At 47.4% G+C, this 13,729-nt stretch overlaps 1 protein-coding gene across 2 annotated transcripts in view; it reads left to right on the forward strand.

Moving 5' to 3' along the window:
* LOC147121714 (solute carrier family 53 member 1-like) overlaps window positions 1-13,729 on the forward strand; it is a 332,605-nt gene that overhangs the window by 143,178 nt on the left and 175,698 nt on the right. The window lies entirely within an intron of this gene.

The raw sequence follows: 13,729 nt of genomic DNA on the forward strand, positions 1-13,729 counted from the left end.
ACCTTGTGTTCCTTTTATACTATGATGAAACTACTTCCAATGTATGAGATGTTGTGACTGTGCCAGTCCATTGTGCTGAATCTATTGCGGTTGTGCTTCGAGGTGCATTCTGTGATAATAGAAGTACTTGTGCAATCACAACTGTGCTTTTCCCCTCAGAGACTTGTATCGAGTTGAAGGTTTTTATAGATCAGCAATAATAAAATTAGCTTGCTGGATAGGGAGACTGGGAGCTCACCAGTATTAAGATTTTTTTTTAAATTGCTTGCATTTAAATCACACTACAGTCAAGTTGAAATATGTGTGTTTCACAGTGTAAAATTACATTTGGAATACGATAACTGTTGTTATATAGGTAAACTGACACAACCAATGGAGTTTTTTTTGCTGCTTCATCGAGGCAACCAGGAAACTATCTCCTGGGGTGGGTTATGATGCCTGATAGCACTAGTCCTTTGTGTTGCAGGATTTCTCCTGGGGTGGATTATGGTGCCTGATAGCACTAGTCCTTTGTGTTGCAGGATTTCTCCTGGGGTGGGTTATGATGCCTGATAGCACTAGTCCTTTGTGTTGCAGGATTTCTCCTGGGGTGGGTTATGATGCCTGATAGCACTAGTCCTTTGTGTTGCAGGATTTCTCCTGGGGTGGGTTATGATGCCTGATAGCACTAGTCCTTTGTGTTGCAGGATTTCTCCTGGGGTGGGTTATGGTGCCTGATAGCACTAGTCCTTTGTGTTGCAGGATTTCTCCTGGGGTGGGTTATGGTGCCTGATAGCACTAGTCCTTTGTGTTGCAGGATTTCTCCTGGGGTGGATTATGGTGCCTGATAGCACTAGTCCTTTGTGTTGCAGGATTTCTCCTGGGGTGGATTATGGTGCCTGATAGCACTAGTCCTTTGTGTTGCAGGATTTCTCCTGGGGTGGGTTATGGTGCCTGATGGCACTAGTCCTTTGTGTTGCAGGATTTCTCCTGGGGTGGGTTATGATGCCTGATAGCACTAGTCCTTTGTGTTGCAGGATTTCTCCTGGGGTGGGTTATGGTGCCTGATAGCACTAGTCCTTTGTGTTGCAGGATTTCTCCTGGGGTGGGTTATGGTGCCTGATAGCACTAGTCCTTTGTGTTGCAGGATTTCTCCTGGGGTGGATTATGGTGCCTGATAGCACTAGTCCTTTGTGTTGCAGGATTTCTCCTGGGGTGGATTATGGTGCCTGATAGCACTAGTCCTTTGTGTTGCAGGATTTCTCCTGGGGTGGGTTATGGTGCCTGATGGCACTAGTCCTTTGTGTTGCAGGATTTCTCCTGGGGTGGATTATGGTGCCTGATAGCACTAGTCCTTTGTGTTGCAGGATTTCTCCTGGGGTGGATTATGGTGCCTGATAGCACTAGTCCTTTGTGTTGCAGGATTTCTCCTGGGGTGGGTTATGGTGCCTGATAGCACTAGTCCTTTGTGTTGCAGGATTTCTCCTGGGGTGGATTATGGTGCCTGATAGCACTAGTCCTTTGTGTTGCAGGATTTCTCCTGGGGTGGGTTATGGTGCCTGATAGCACTAGTCCTTTGTGTTGCAGGATTTCTCCTGGGGTGGATTATGGTGCCTGATAGCACTAGTCCTTTGTGTTGCAGGATTTCTCCTGGGGTGGGTTATGGTGCCTGATAGCACGAGTCCTTTGTGTTGCAGGATTTCTCCTGGGGTGGGTTATGGTGGCCCTGATGGCACTGGTCTTTTGTGCTGCTGGATACTTGCAATGTGATCCTTAGTATAAAAGAGACATCAGTGTATTAGTTGTGTTGAGTGCAACTACCACACGGCCCCACCTGTTATGTTTCTTTGGAGATTTTTCGGGGGAATGAGTGAGAAACAGTTTAATTGCATAATTTTTATTACTCTGATGAAAGGATCTGGAAAAGTTTGGGGGAAAACTTTTTTTCCCAAATGATTTGTATTGTAGTGAGTATAATGAGCGATGCAGTGCACCAACTCAGCTGCGCTTACATGTGAAACAGTTTTAAATAGATAGCGATGCTTTTATGAGAACTGCAATCATATTTAAATTTTTTCTTTCAAGTGCTGCACTGTGTTCAGATGATATGGGTTTCAAAGAGCTTTCACAGGATCGAAATCTTACTTTGTAGCATATTAAAGGGACGTCAGTCACATTTTCTCTGATAGTCGTTCACTGTAAGAGAGCTCTGATGTTAGTGGTCCTAAAGTGAAAATTGTCAAGAAAAGAAAACCTATTAACCACCTATTTCCCACTTCTCCAGCATACTTATCATCTTTGACATGAGCCAGCTGCTTGTATGCATGCATTGTATATATTGGGGAGAGGGGAAGAGCAAAGGAGAATGAAGCTATTGTCTGACCTAGTTTAGTAAAGATTTCACTGAAATCGCATAATTTACTTCCATCATGGCGTAGGAGGTTAACTCCAATTTTTAATTCAAGATGGCAAATGACAGCAAGTCTTTAGTACAGTAAGATGCTTTTGAAGTTTTATTTTTGGTTTCTTTTTCCTCCTCTTCCTCCTCTGCTGAAAGCAAAGGCATACTGGGCTGCAGTTCCATGACCAGCAGTCGTTTTGTACCTCACCCATTCCTGTGAAAATGCTTCCTGTACGAATCCCAAACATTGTGTGTTGTAGAGATTGTTATTGTACAGCTCAATATCGGATTTACTTTAACACACTGCCTCCAACTGTAGCTGTAACCTGGGCAGCAATGCAGTGAAGTAAATGAGGTGACATTACTCCCACAAAGAGATTGAGATCCAGAGTTCACCGTGACAAGTGTCTATGGATAGAGCATTACACCATGACCAATATAGATATTAAGCTCTTGACCCCTCCACTGTCTCTAAACTGTCTGACTGCTTGGCCGACACCAGTACTGGATGAACAGAAATTTCCTCCAACTAAATATTGGGAAGACTGAAGCCATTGCTTTCAGTCCCCACTATAAACTCCGTTTCCTAGCCACTGACTCCATCCCTCTCCCTGGCAACTGTCTGTGGCTGAACCAGACACGTCGCAACCTTTGTGTCGTATTTGACTGTGAGATCAACTTCCGACCATATATCCACGTCCTCACCTCCGTAACATCGCCCATCTCCGCCCCGCCTCAGCTCATCTGCTGCTGAAACCCCCATCCATGCCTTTGTTACCTCTAGACTTCACTATTCCAATGCACTCCTGGCTGGCCTCCCATCTTTCACCTTCCTTTAACTTAAGGTCGTCCAAAACTCCGCTGCCCATATCCTAACTCGCACCAAGTCCAGTTCACTCATCACCCCTGCGCTCGCTGACATACATTGGCTCCCGGTTAAGCAACGTCTTGATTTTAAAATTCTCATCCTTGTTTTCAAATCCTTCCATGGCCTTGCCCCTCCCTATCTCTGGAACGTCCTACAACCCTCCGAGATATCTGTGCTCCTCCAATTCTGGCCTCTGGTGCATCCCCGATTTTCATCGCTCCACCATCGGCAGCGGTGTCTTCAGCTGCGAGGCACTAAGCTCTGGAATTCCCACGCTAAACCTCTCCGCCTCTCTACCTCTCTTTCCTCCTTTAAGATGCTCCTTAAAAGCCTACCTCTTTGACCAAGCTTTTGGTCATATGCCTTAATATCTCTTTATATGACTCGGTGGCAAATTTTGTTTGATAACACTCTTGTGAAACGCCGTGAGACATTTTACTACGTTAAAGGTGCTATATAAAAATGCAAGCAGCCATGCTTTCTGGTACCAGTTGGCTCAATGAATCACCCCATCATACAAGTCGGTCAAGTGGTTTTGTTCTTGATTGCTGATTTGTATGTACCTTTCTCGTAGATTTGCCACCTTTTATCCAGTTCAAAAACGGGTGGGGTGTTTCTTTTTACAAAAGGATGTACAGTATGTGGAAAATTGATCCGCCTACACAGAGCAAGTCACATAAATAAACACAAGTTGTGCAAACCACTCCTGGTGACATCAAACTCTTTGACACTGATCTTGTGCAGCCTAAATCCCCTTCGTCCCTTACGAATACAACGCAAGCAGGAGCGACCCTTTTGGAAGTGCCCTGCTAAAAAAAACTTTTTGGGCTTCTTTTTCTGCCACCGCCTCGTCACCTCTGGAGTCCCCCAAGGATCTTTGTGTCCTGCTCCGCTGTCTCATCTACATGCTGCCCTTTGGTGACAACTTCCAAAAACATGAGGTTAGCTTCCACATGTGAGCCGACGATGCCTGGCTCGACCTGTTCTCCACCTTTCTCGACCTCTCCACTGTCTGTGTTCTCAGACTGCTTGTCTGACATCCAGTCCTGGATGAGCTGCAATTTCCTTCAATTAAACATTGAGAAAGAAAGAAAAGACCGACAGACTTCTTTTGATTTGTAGTTACTATTGCAATTTAAGAAACATGGCAGCAGTTTGCGCCCAGCAGGCTCCCACAAACAGTAATGAGGTAATGGCCAGATCATCTGTTCTTGATGTTGGTTGAGGGATAAATATTGGCCAGGACACTGTGGAGAACTCTCCTGCTGTTTTTTGAAATAGTGCCATGGGATCTTTTGTGTCCACCTGAGATGGCAAGCAGGGCATCGGCTTATTGTCTCATCTCAAAGGCGGTACCTCCGACAGTGCAACATTTCCTCAGTGTGTCAGCCTGGATTTAGTTGACGGAAGCCATTCGTCCCTACCACAAACTCCATACCTTTGCCACTGATTCCAACCCTCTCCCTGGCCACTGTCTCAGGCTGAAGTCGATTGTTCGCAATCTCGGCATCATATTTGACCCCAAATGGAGTTTCTGACCCCATATGCTCTCCATCACAAATACTTCCTTCTTTCACCTCTAACATTGTCCATCTCCACCACTGCCTCAGCCCATCTGCCAAAACCCTCATCAATGTCTTTGTCACCTCCGGAATTGACTATGCCATTGCTTTCTTGGCTAGCCTTCCATCCTTAATCCTTAAACTTCAGCTCATCCAAAAGTTTGCTGCCCATTGTGGTAAACCACTGTTTGTATTCCACTGTGTACATGCCTGGACATGCCTCGGCTGACTCCTCCCACAAGTCCTAGTATAAAGGTGACTGCTCCCCAGCCCTTTGTATTTCTGGACCGGTCGACCACTCGAGGCAGACCTTCATTCTTTTGTTAATAAAAGCCTTTAGTTACTCTCTTAACTCTCAGTCTTTTATGAGTAATTGATAGCGCATCAATTTTATTAACAAAATTTTTATAATGGAGAAGATCCTCACACCAGCATGCCTGGACTTAGATCATCGGGAGGCGGACTCATCCACCAAGTTTACTCACTGGCTTAAGTGTTTCGAAAAATTTCTGACCGCCTCCGCAGCAATCAAATCGGACGAGGACAAACTGGATGTCCTGACCTCCAAAGTGAACCACCGAGTGTACTCGGTCATCCAAGACGCGACCTCGTACGCGGACGCTATCAAGCTCCTCAAGGACCAGTATACGCGCCCAGTGAACGAAGTGTATGCCAGGCACCTTCTGGGGAGTCGTAAACAACAACCTGGGGAATCGACCGTGGAATACCTTCAGGCACCGTCTGTGCTTGGCCGGGCCTGTGGTTGTAAGGATGTAAAGGCCGCCGTGTACACAGAGGAACTTATCCGGGACGCTTTTGTAGCGGGCCACAGATCCAATTACACCCGACAGCGACTGTTGGAGCAGAGTGACCTCGACCTCAACAAGGCCTCTGAACTCGCACTATCATTGGATGCAGCCTACCGGGGCATGGATGCCTACTCCTCTGCACCGTGGACGCCGCGGGGAATGACAGCCTGGGACACGGTAGGACCGCCTCATAGCGCCGTGCCGCCCCAGCAACGGCCCAACTACCGCAGCAGTGTCCCAAGGCCAGACAGCAGTGCCCCAAGGCCAGAAATGCTACTTCTGTGGCCAGGCAAAACACCCCTGAGCGCGCTGCCCGGCGAAAAACGCGATCTGCTCGGGCTGCGGGAAGAAGGGACACTACGCTAACGTCTGCAGGGCCAAAGCCACCCCGAACCCCAGCAGCGCCGCGTGTGGGCCATGCGGGCCGCCATCTTGGGCCTCCCCGGCCATGTGCGAACCACCGGTACAGCAGCCACCAGCCTCCAGCCACATGGGGATCATGGACGCCGCCATCTTGGACGACAGCCGGAACGCAGCAGGCCCCCAACACCGCCTCATCTGATACCCGCAGCGACACACCGACCCCTACGCTGGCATCCGTTACGCTGGCATCCGTTACACTGGACCAAGCGAGACCGCACCAGCTGGCCAGTTCCACAATGGACATTAAGGTAAATGGCCACGATACAATCTGCCTTTTTGACTCTGGGAGCACGGAGAGCTTCATCCACCCCGACACGGTGCGGAGTTGCTCTCTCCCAGTCCTGCCTGCGCACCAGCGGATTTCTATGGCCTCCGAGTCCCAGTCGGCGGACATCGGCGGCTACTGCGTAGTGACACTCGTAGTAGACGGGACCGTGTACGATCATTTTAAACTTCTGGTCCTGCCCGACCTCTGCGCTGCCGTCCTGCTGTGGTTAGATTTTCAGTGCCACCTTAAAAGTGTTACGATGGCGTACGGTGGACCCCTACCCCCACTCACAGTCCACAGACACTCAGAGTCACCCCCCCCCCCCCACTGTTTGCTAACCTCACCCCCGACTGTAAGCCCATCGCCACAAAGAGCAGGCGATACAGTGCCGGGGACAGGGTTTTCATTAAAACCGAAGTGGAGCGGCTCCTGAAGGAAGGGATTATTGAGGGCAGCACCAGCCCCTGGCGAGCCCAGGTTGTGGTCGTTAAGACCGGCGAGAAGCAGCGCCTGGTCATCGACTACAGCCAGACAATAAATCGCTACACCCTGCTGGACGCCTACCCACTCCCCCGCATAGCTGATATGGTCAACCAGATCGCGCAGTACCGCGTCTTCTCGACCATTGACCTGAAATCAGCGTACCACCAGCTCCCTATCCGCCCTGAGGACCGCCAGTATACTGCCTTTGAGGCAAACGGCCGCCTCTACCACTTCCTTAGGGTTCCCTTCGGCGTCACCAACGGGGTCTCCGTCTTCCAAAGGGAGATGGTAGATCAAAATGCGTTGCAGGCCACTTTCCCATATCTGGACAATGTGACCATCTGCGGCCGTGACTTGCAGGACCATGACGCAAACCTCGAAAAATTCCTCCGCACCGCCCAACTCCTGAACCTGACATATAACGAGGAGAAGTGCATATTCCGCACAAACCGCCTCGCCATCCTTGGCTGTGTTGTGGAACACGGAGTCATCGGCCCCGACCCCGACCGGATGCGTCCCCTTATGGAACTCCCACTGCCCCACTGCCTCAAGGCCCTGAAGAGGTGCCTAGGGTTTTTCTCCTATTATGCCCAGTGGGTCCCCTACTATGCGGACAAGGCCCATCCGCTGATCAAGTCCACCTCTTTTCCCTTGACGGCAGAGGCCCGCTTAGCCTTCCACCGTATCAAGGAAGACATTGCCAAAGCCACCATGCACGCAGTGGACGAATCCATCCCCTTCCAGGTGGAAAGCGACGCGTCCGACTTTGCCCTGGCCGCTACCCTCAATCAGGCGGGGAGACCCGTGGCCTTCTTTTCACGAACCCTCCAAGGCCCGGAGACCAGACACTCCGCTGTTGAGAAGGAGGCCCAGGCGATTGTGGAGGCTGTGCGTCATTGGAGGCACTACCTGGCCGGAAAACAATTTACCCTGCTCACTGACCAACATTCAGTTGCTTTCATGTTTAACAACAAGCAGAGGGGCAAAATCAAAAATGACAAGATCTTGAGGTGGAGAATCGAACTTTCCACCTACACTTACGAGATCTTGTACCGGCCCGGGAAGCTCAATGAACCCCCGGATGCACTATCGCGTGGCACCTGCGCCAGTGCGCAGATCGATAGACTGCGGGCCCTCCACAATGACCTCTGCCACCCGGGGGTCACCAGGTTCTTCCACTTCATCAAGGCCCGCAACCTGCCTTACTCTATTGAGGAGGTCAGGACCATGACCAGGAACTGCCAAGTCTGCGCTGAGTGCAAACCGCACTTTTATAGACCAGACAGGGCCCACCTGATAAAAGCCACTCGCCCCTTCGAGCGCCTGAGCGTTGATTTTAAAGGGCCTCTCCCCTCCTCCGACCGCAATGTGTACTTCCTCAATATTATTGATGAGTACTCCCGTTTCCTGTTCGCCATCCCCTGCCCGGACATGACCAGTGCCACGGTCATTAAATGTCTGAACGACCTCTTCACCCTGTTCGGTTTCCCCAGCTATATCCATAGCGACCGGGGCTCATCGTTTATGAGCGACGAACTCCGTCAGTACCTGCTAACTAGGGGTATTGCCACAAGCAGGACCACCAGTTACAACCCCCGGGGGAACGGACAGGTGGAAAGAGAAAATGCGACAGTTTGGAAGGCCGCCCTGCTAGCCTTAAAGTCTAGGGGCCTTCCAACCTCCCGCTGGCAGGATGTGCTCCCCGATGCGCTCCACTCTATTCGGTCACTGCTCTGCACTGCCACTAACGCCACCCCTCATGAGAAAATGTTTGTCTTCCCAAGGAAGTCCACATCGGGGACATCGCTACCGCCATGGCTGACGTCCCCAGGGCCGGTCCTACTGAGAAGGCACGTGAGGACCCATAAAACGGACCCCCTGGTCGAGAGGGTCGACCTCCTCCACGCCAACCCCCAGTATGCTTACATTGCATACCCGGACGGGCGGGAGGACACAGTCTCCATAAGAGACCTTGCACCCTCGGGGGCCGCAGTAACTCACTACCACCCCCCCCCCCCCCCCACGATCCGATATCCAGCCCCAGCAGACGGCAGGCCTGGGCCCCGCGACCCGCTCGACATCTACGAGGACGACACGCCTGTGCCACAGCCCACGCAGGACTCGACGCCGGAAGCTCCACTACCCCTGCCGTCGCCACGCCGATCACAGCGGCAGACAAGACCTCCGGAGAGACTCCAATACACTAACTTTTAATACACTTCACCCCGCCGGACTCAATTTTAAACAAGGGGTGAATGTGGTAAACCACTGTTTGTATTCCACTGTGTACATGCCTGGACATGCCTCGGCTGACTCCTCCCACAAGTCCTAGTATAAAGGTGACTGCTCCCCAGCCCTTTGTATTTCTGGACCGGTCGACCACTCGAGGCAGACCTTCATTCTTTTGTTAATAAAAGCCTTTAGTTACTCTCTTAACTCTCAGTCTTTTATGAGTAATTGATAGCGCATCACCCATCTCATAACCTGCACCAAATCCCACTCACCCATCACCCCTGTGCTCGCTGACCTGCATTGGCTTGCGGTCCACCACCACCTCAAATTTAAAATTCTCATTCTCCTGTAACCTTCTTCAACCCTGCAACTATCTGAGTTCCTCAAATTCCAGCCTCTTGTGCATCTCCCATTCTCTTCGCCCCACCATTGGCAGCCAAGCCTTCAGCTGTCTAGTCCCTAAGCTCTGGAATTCCCTCCCTGAACCTCTCCACCTGCATCTCCTCTTTTAAGACCCTCCTTAAAACACACATCTTGGACCAAGCTTTTAATAACCCCATCTAATATCTCCTTCTTTGGCTCAGCGTTGATTTTTGTCTGATTACACTTCTATGAATCGCCTTGGGATGTTTTTTCTAACCTCGTTAAAGGCACTATATAAACGAAAACCGTTTTTCTGTCCAGTTTTGAATTATCAAAATTACTGACCGCCACCTTCAAAGTCAGACTGTCCACCTCAAAACCAGGTTGATGGTCATTACTTACTCAGGAGTTGAATTTCTTCCCTCGCCCTTCAGCTCAAAGTTTTCACCTGCAAGTTGCTGGAAGTGCGAGCTGATAATGGTGCAGCAGGGTATCGGGGACCTTGGTGAACAAAGGGACCAACAGTCTAGCTCCTTAACCAAGGAGATTTAAGCATTGAGAAAGAAATGGGAATGACGGAGAAGGAAATAGGGTGAATTCGAATCAAATCAGGTACAGAGGGAGGGAAACATTGGAATGAGAGAGAAAGGAAAAGTAAGAATTTTTTTTTTAATTTTAAATTCTCTAACAATTTACTACCTGTGGGAATGTGGCTCCACAGTTCCAGTTGTTCCCTTTCTGGGCTGGAGATGTTGAATGACATTGCAAGAACATAAATCTCATTAAAAAGGCACTTACGCTGTTAAATAATAGCCCTAACTTTCAGTGGCGATTTGCAACTCACGGAGTATCACTTCCTCGCCACAAGTTGCTGGACGATTTACACATTAATAACGACGGGCGCATTAAACTCGCCGTTATTTTGGCAGTAAAATGTGGGCTACTGTGTTCCTGTAGCCTGCAAATCTGTTTTCCCCAGTTAATCAATCAACATCCTGTTCAAATATACAAAAAGATGAGACAAGTTTGTGTTGAGGGTTGTAATTGGTTTTTAAGCGTATGTATAAATGCTACAATCTCTTAATATTGAGAGGGTTAATCAATCTCTTCTAGAAGAGTGGCAAATGAATGCTGATTGTATATTCAATCCTGTTCACTGTGTTCCCTGTAGCTTGGCGGATGTTGAAGTAGATGTGATTCCTATTTATTCTCTTGCTGAAAAGTTGGCCTTGTGCAATAATGCGCTTGAATATTCTGAACTTCATGCGTGTATTCTGCTTTTATTTGAACAATGTGTAGCTTTGAGGTTAAGAACAGTGAGAGATTGTCTGTCATTTACTGGAATCACTTGAATTCAAGGATGCAAGATAAAAGGCGACTGTTTGGCTAGGCAGATTTTTGTAGTTATAGATGTAAAGGAATATTTTTTTCAGTTAGTACCAAGTTTTTTTTTTCAATTAAGCACTTGGTGAAGAAGCCCAGTTGTCTAAGCATCCAGTGCCGAGTTCTCCCTTCTATAACTTGAGTGGTATAGCAAAGAACACTGCTGTACCACTCTGCCAAATTAGTGCTGATGTGCAGTGGTGGATTTTGTTTGTCAAATTATTGATTTGGGTACCTTGCAGAGGTAGCATTGGAGTATCTCCTCCATGGAGATTAGGAAGACAGGCTATCACAGTCATTAATGGTTTCATTTATAAAATTTTAATCGGGATCTGACCTAGAATGTAGAAAAAAAATTGGGCACCAATATCTAAAATACAGACAATGTGTTGGGCATCTCTTAGATATCCATTTATCCAAAGGGCCAACACAAAGAAACTATTTCCAAAATTTGGGGAAACAAAATCCCCTTAAGGGATGGAAAAGCTAGCATGCTCACATTGGGTTGGCCTTATTGGGTAAATATTATGTCCAGTGGACGATGTCCTTTGTTTCCCATTTATGTTACTTGTGCTAATATTGTTCCGCTTAATATTCTAACCAGCAGTTAGCTGGCATGGCTTGGCATGCACTTACAAGATTGGCTAGTGATGACATTACAATGCCAATTGCATCGTTGCACGCTCTGTGTATGTTCCTAGTAAAATTTACTATGGCAGCACGACTGTTTGAAAGAGAATACTGGCACATGGGTACACACTGCCTGCCTACCATGTACATTATGTGTCACTATCTCTTGGGCATCTTAAAGGGAGTTAGAAGTTGCCTAACTATATTTAAATGTTAATTTAAATGGTGGGGAGGGGGGGATATAGGTGGCTTAGTACTTTCAAATTGACTAATCCGTTCAAATTGACTAATCCGTGCAGTTGCCTTCCCTTTTAAGAATCCCAGTGTTAAGCGACCAACAATGCTTAGACATGGACTTGTGGCCACAGTGCATCACAGTTCTCGAGTTCATAAGACAAGAAGACATTAGAAAACTTGTAGACTGGGCAGTTAAGTGGCAAATTAACTTTAACCTAGATAAATGTGCGGTGATGCACTTTGGTAGGTAAAATAGAAACATCACCTACAGCTTTAGAAAATAAACTGAATGGGATAGAAGAGTTAAGGGATATAGGTGACGAAATCATTAAAAGTAGCATCACAGGTCTGCAAAGCAATTAAAATACTAACAAAGCACTGGGATTTATTTCTAGGGATATAGAATTCAAAAGTAGTGAAGCTATGTTAAACTTGTGTAGGACCCTGGTCAGGCTGCACTAGAATACTGTGGACAGTTCTGGTCTCCGTACTATAAAAAGGACATAGAAGCACTAGAGAAATGGCAAAAACATTTACAAGGATGGTACCAGAACTGAGAGATTACAGCTGTAGGGAAAGATTGAACACGTTGGGGCTTTTTTCTTTAGAAAAGAGACTTAGAGGTGACCTGATAGAGGCCTTCAAAATTATAAATGGGTTGGACAGGGTGGATGGGAAAAGAATGTTTCCACTTGTGGGAGAATCCAAAACTAGGGGCCATTAATACAAGATAGTTACTAATAAATCCAATTGGGAAATAAGGAGAAATGTCTTCTTTCACCACCACCACCTTCTCAAGGGCTGTTAGGGATAAGAACATAAGAATTAGGAGCAGGCATAGGCCATATGCCCTTCGAGCCTGCTCCGCCATTCAGTAAGATCATGGCTGATCATCTACCTCAACTTCACTTTCCCGCCCGATCCCCATATCCCTTGAGTCCAAAAATCTCTCTATCTCAGCCTTGAATGGGCAATAAATGCTGGCGTTGCCAGCGACACCACATCCCATGAACAAATTTAAAAAAAAACAGTGGTTAGAATGTGGAACTCGTCACCATAGGAAGTGGTTGAGCCAAATAGCATAGATGCTTTCAAAAGGAAACAAGACAAGTACATGAGAGAAAAAGGAATAGAAAGAGATACTGAAAGACTGAGATGAGTTAGATGGAATGGGAAGAGACTCGTGTGGAGTATAAACACCAGCACAGACTAGTTGGGTCGAATGGCCTGTTTCTATGCTGTATATTCTATGTAAGAGAGGAATCTAAAGCTGTCAACTCAAGCATTTTTTGCGCCTCTTGTTACAGTTGGTTCAGACTGACATTGGAAGAGACTAGAGGTCTAGTGGGCCAGGGGTGTTGCATGAAATTTGGAAGGCTTGAAAAGCAAGGGGGACAAAAAGCAAGATTAATCAGCTCACCCACAAAAAAAATTCCACACAGCAGGTCAGGCAGCATCTGTGGAGAGAGAAACAGAGTTAATCATTTTATTAACTTGTCTTTGTAATCGATAAACCCCTGACACCTATTGTGTTGGAAGAATTTTGATCTCGTCCTGATTATGAATAGCCAGAAATAGAAAGAGATACCAACACAGGCAGTTTGAGTTTTGGAAACAGGATGCTGCACAGTCATTGAATGCAACAAATAGTTGCAAGAAATATGGGAGCTGGAGGAAGCACTTTAGAAAATAGACAACCCACTGCAGTGGGGTAGTGTAGTGTCTTCGCTATTTTTATATTATTACGCGGAGGGAAGTTGTATTGATGGAAATAAGTGAATCTGACCATAAATTTGCTCTTGTTCACCTGGGGAAATAAAGCAGTTTAATGATTTGTACCAAGTCTACTCTCTCTAAATATTCACTCAGTTTGCCTTTGGAGAGATTGAAGAAATACATATGTGAGAGATACTGATATCTGATTCAGGTCTCGAGGGGTTATTATTATTACACCCCCAAGTCACACTATTGTACAAGTAGAAATAGGGCAGTGCGAGTCAAATCCCAGAAAAATAAGACACTCAGTTTGCCTACGGGTGCAACTGAACCCGAGAAGGTATCTACAGCGGCCTGAATTTGAAATACACGCTA

The sequence above is a fragment of the Somniosus microcephalus genome, chromosome 3, assembly GCF_052327205.1.
Source record: "Somniosus microcephalus isolate GS21.2 chromosome 3, FLI_Smic_1.0, whole genome shotgun sequence".
NCBI lineage: Eukaryota > Metazoa > Chordata > Chondrichthyes > Squaliformes > Somniosidae > Somniosus > Somniosus microcephalus.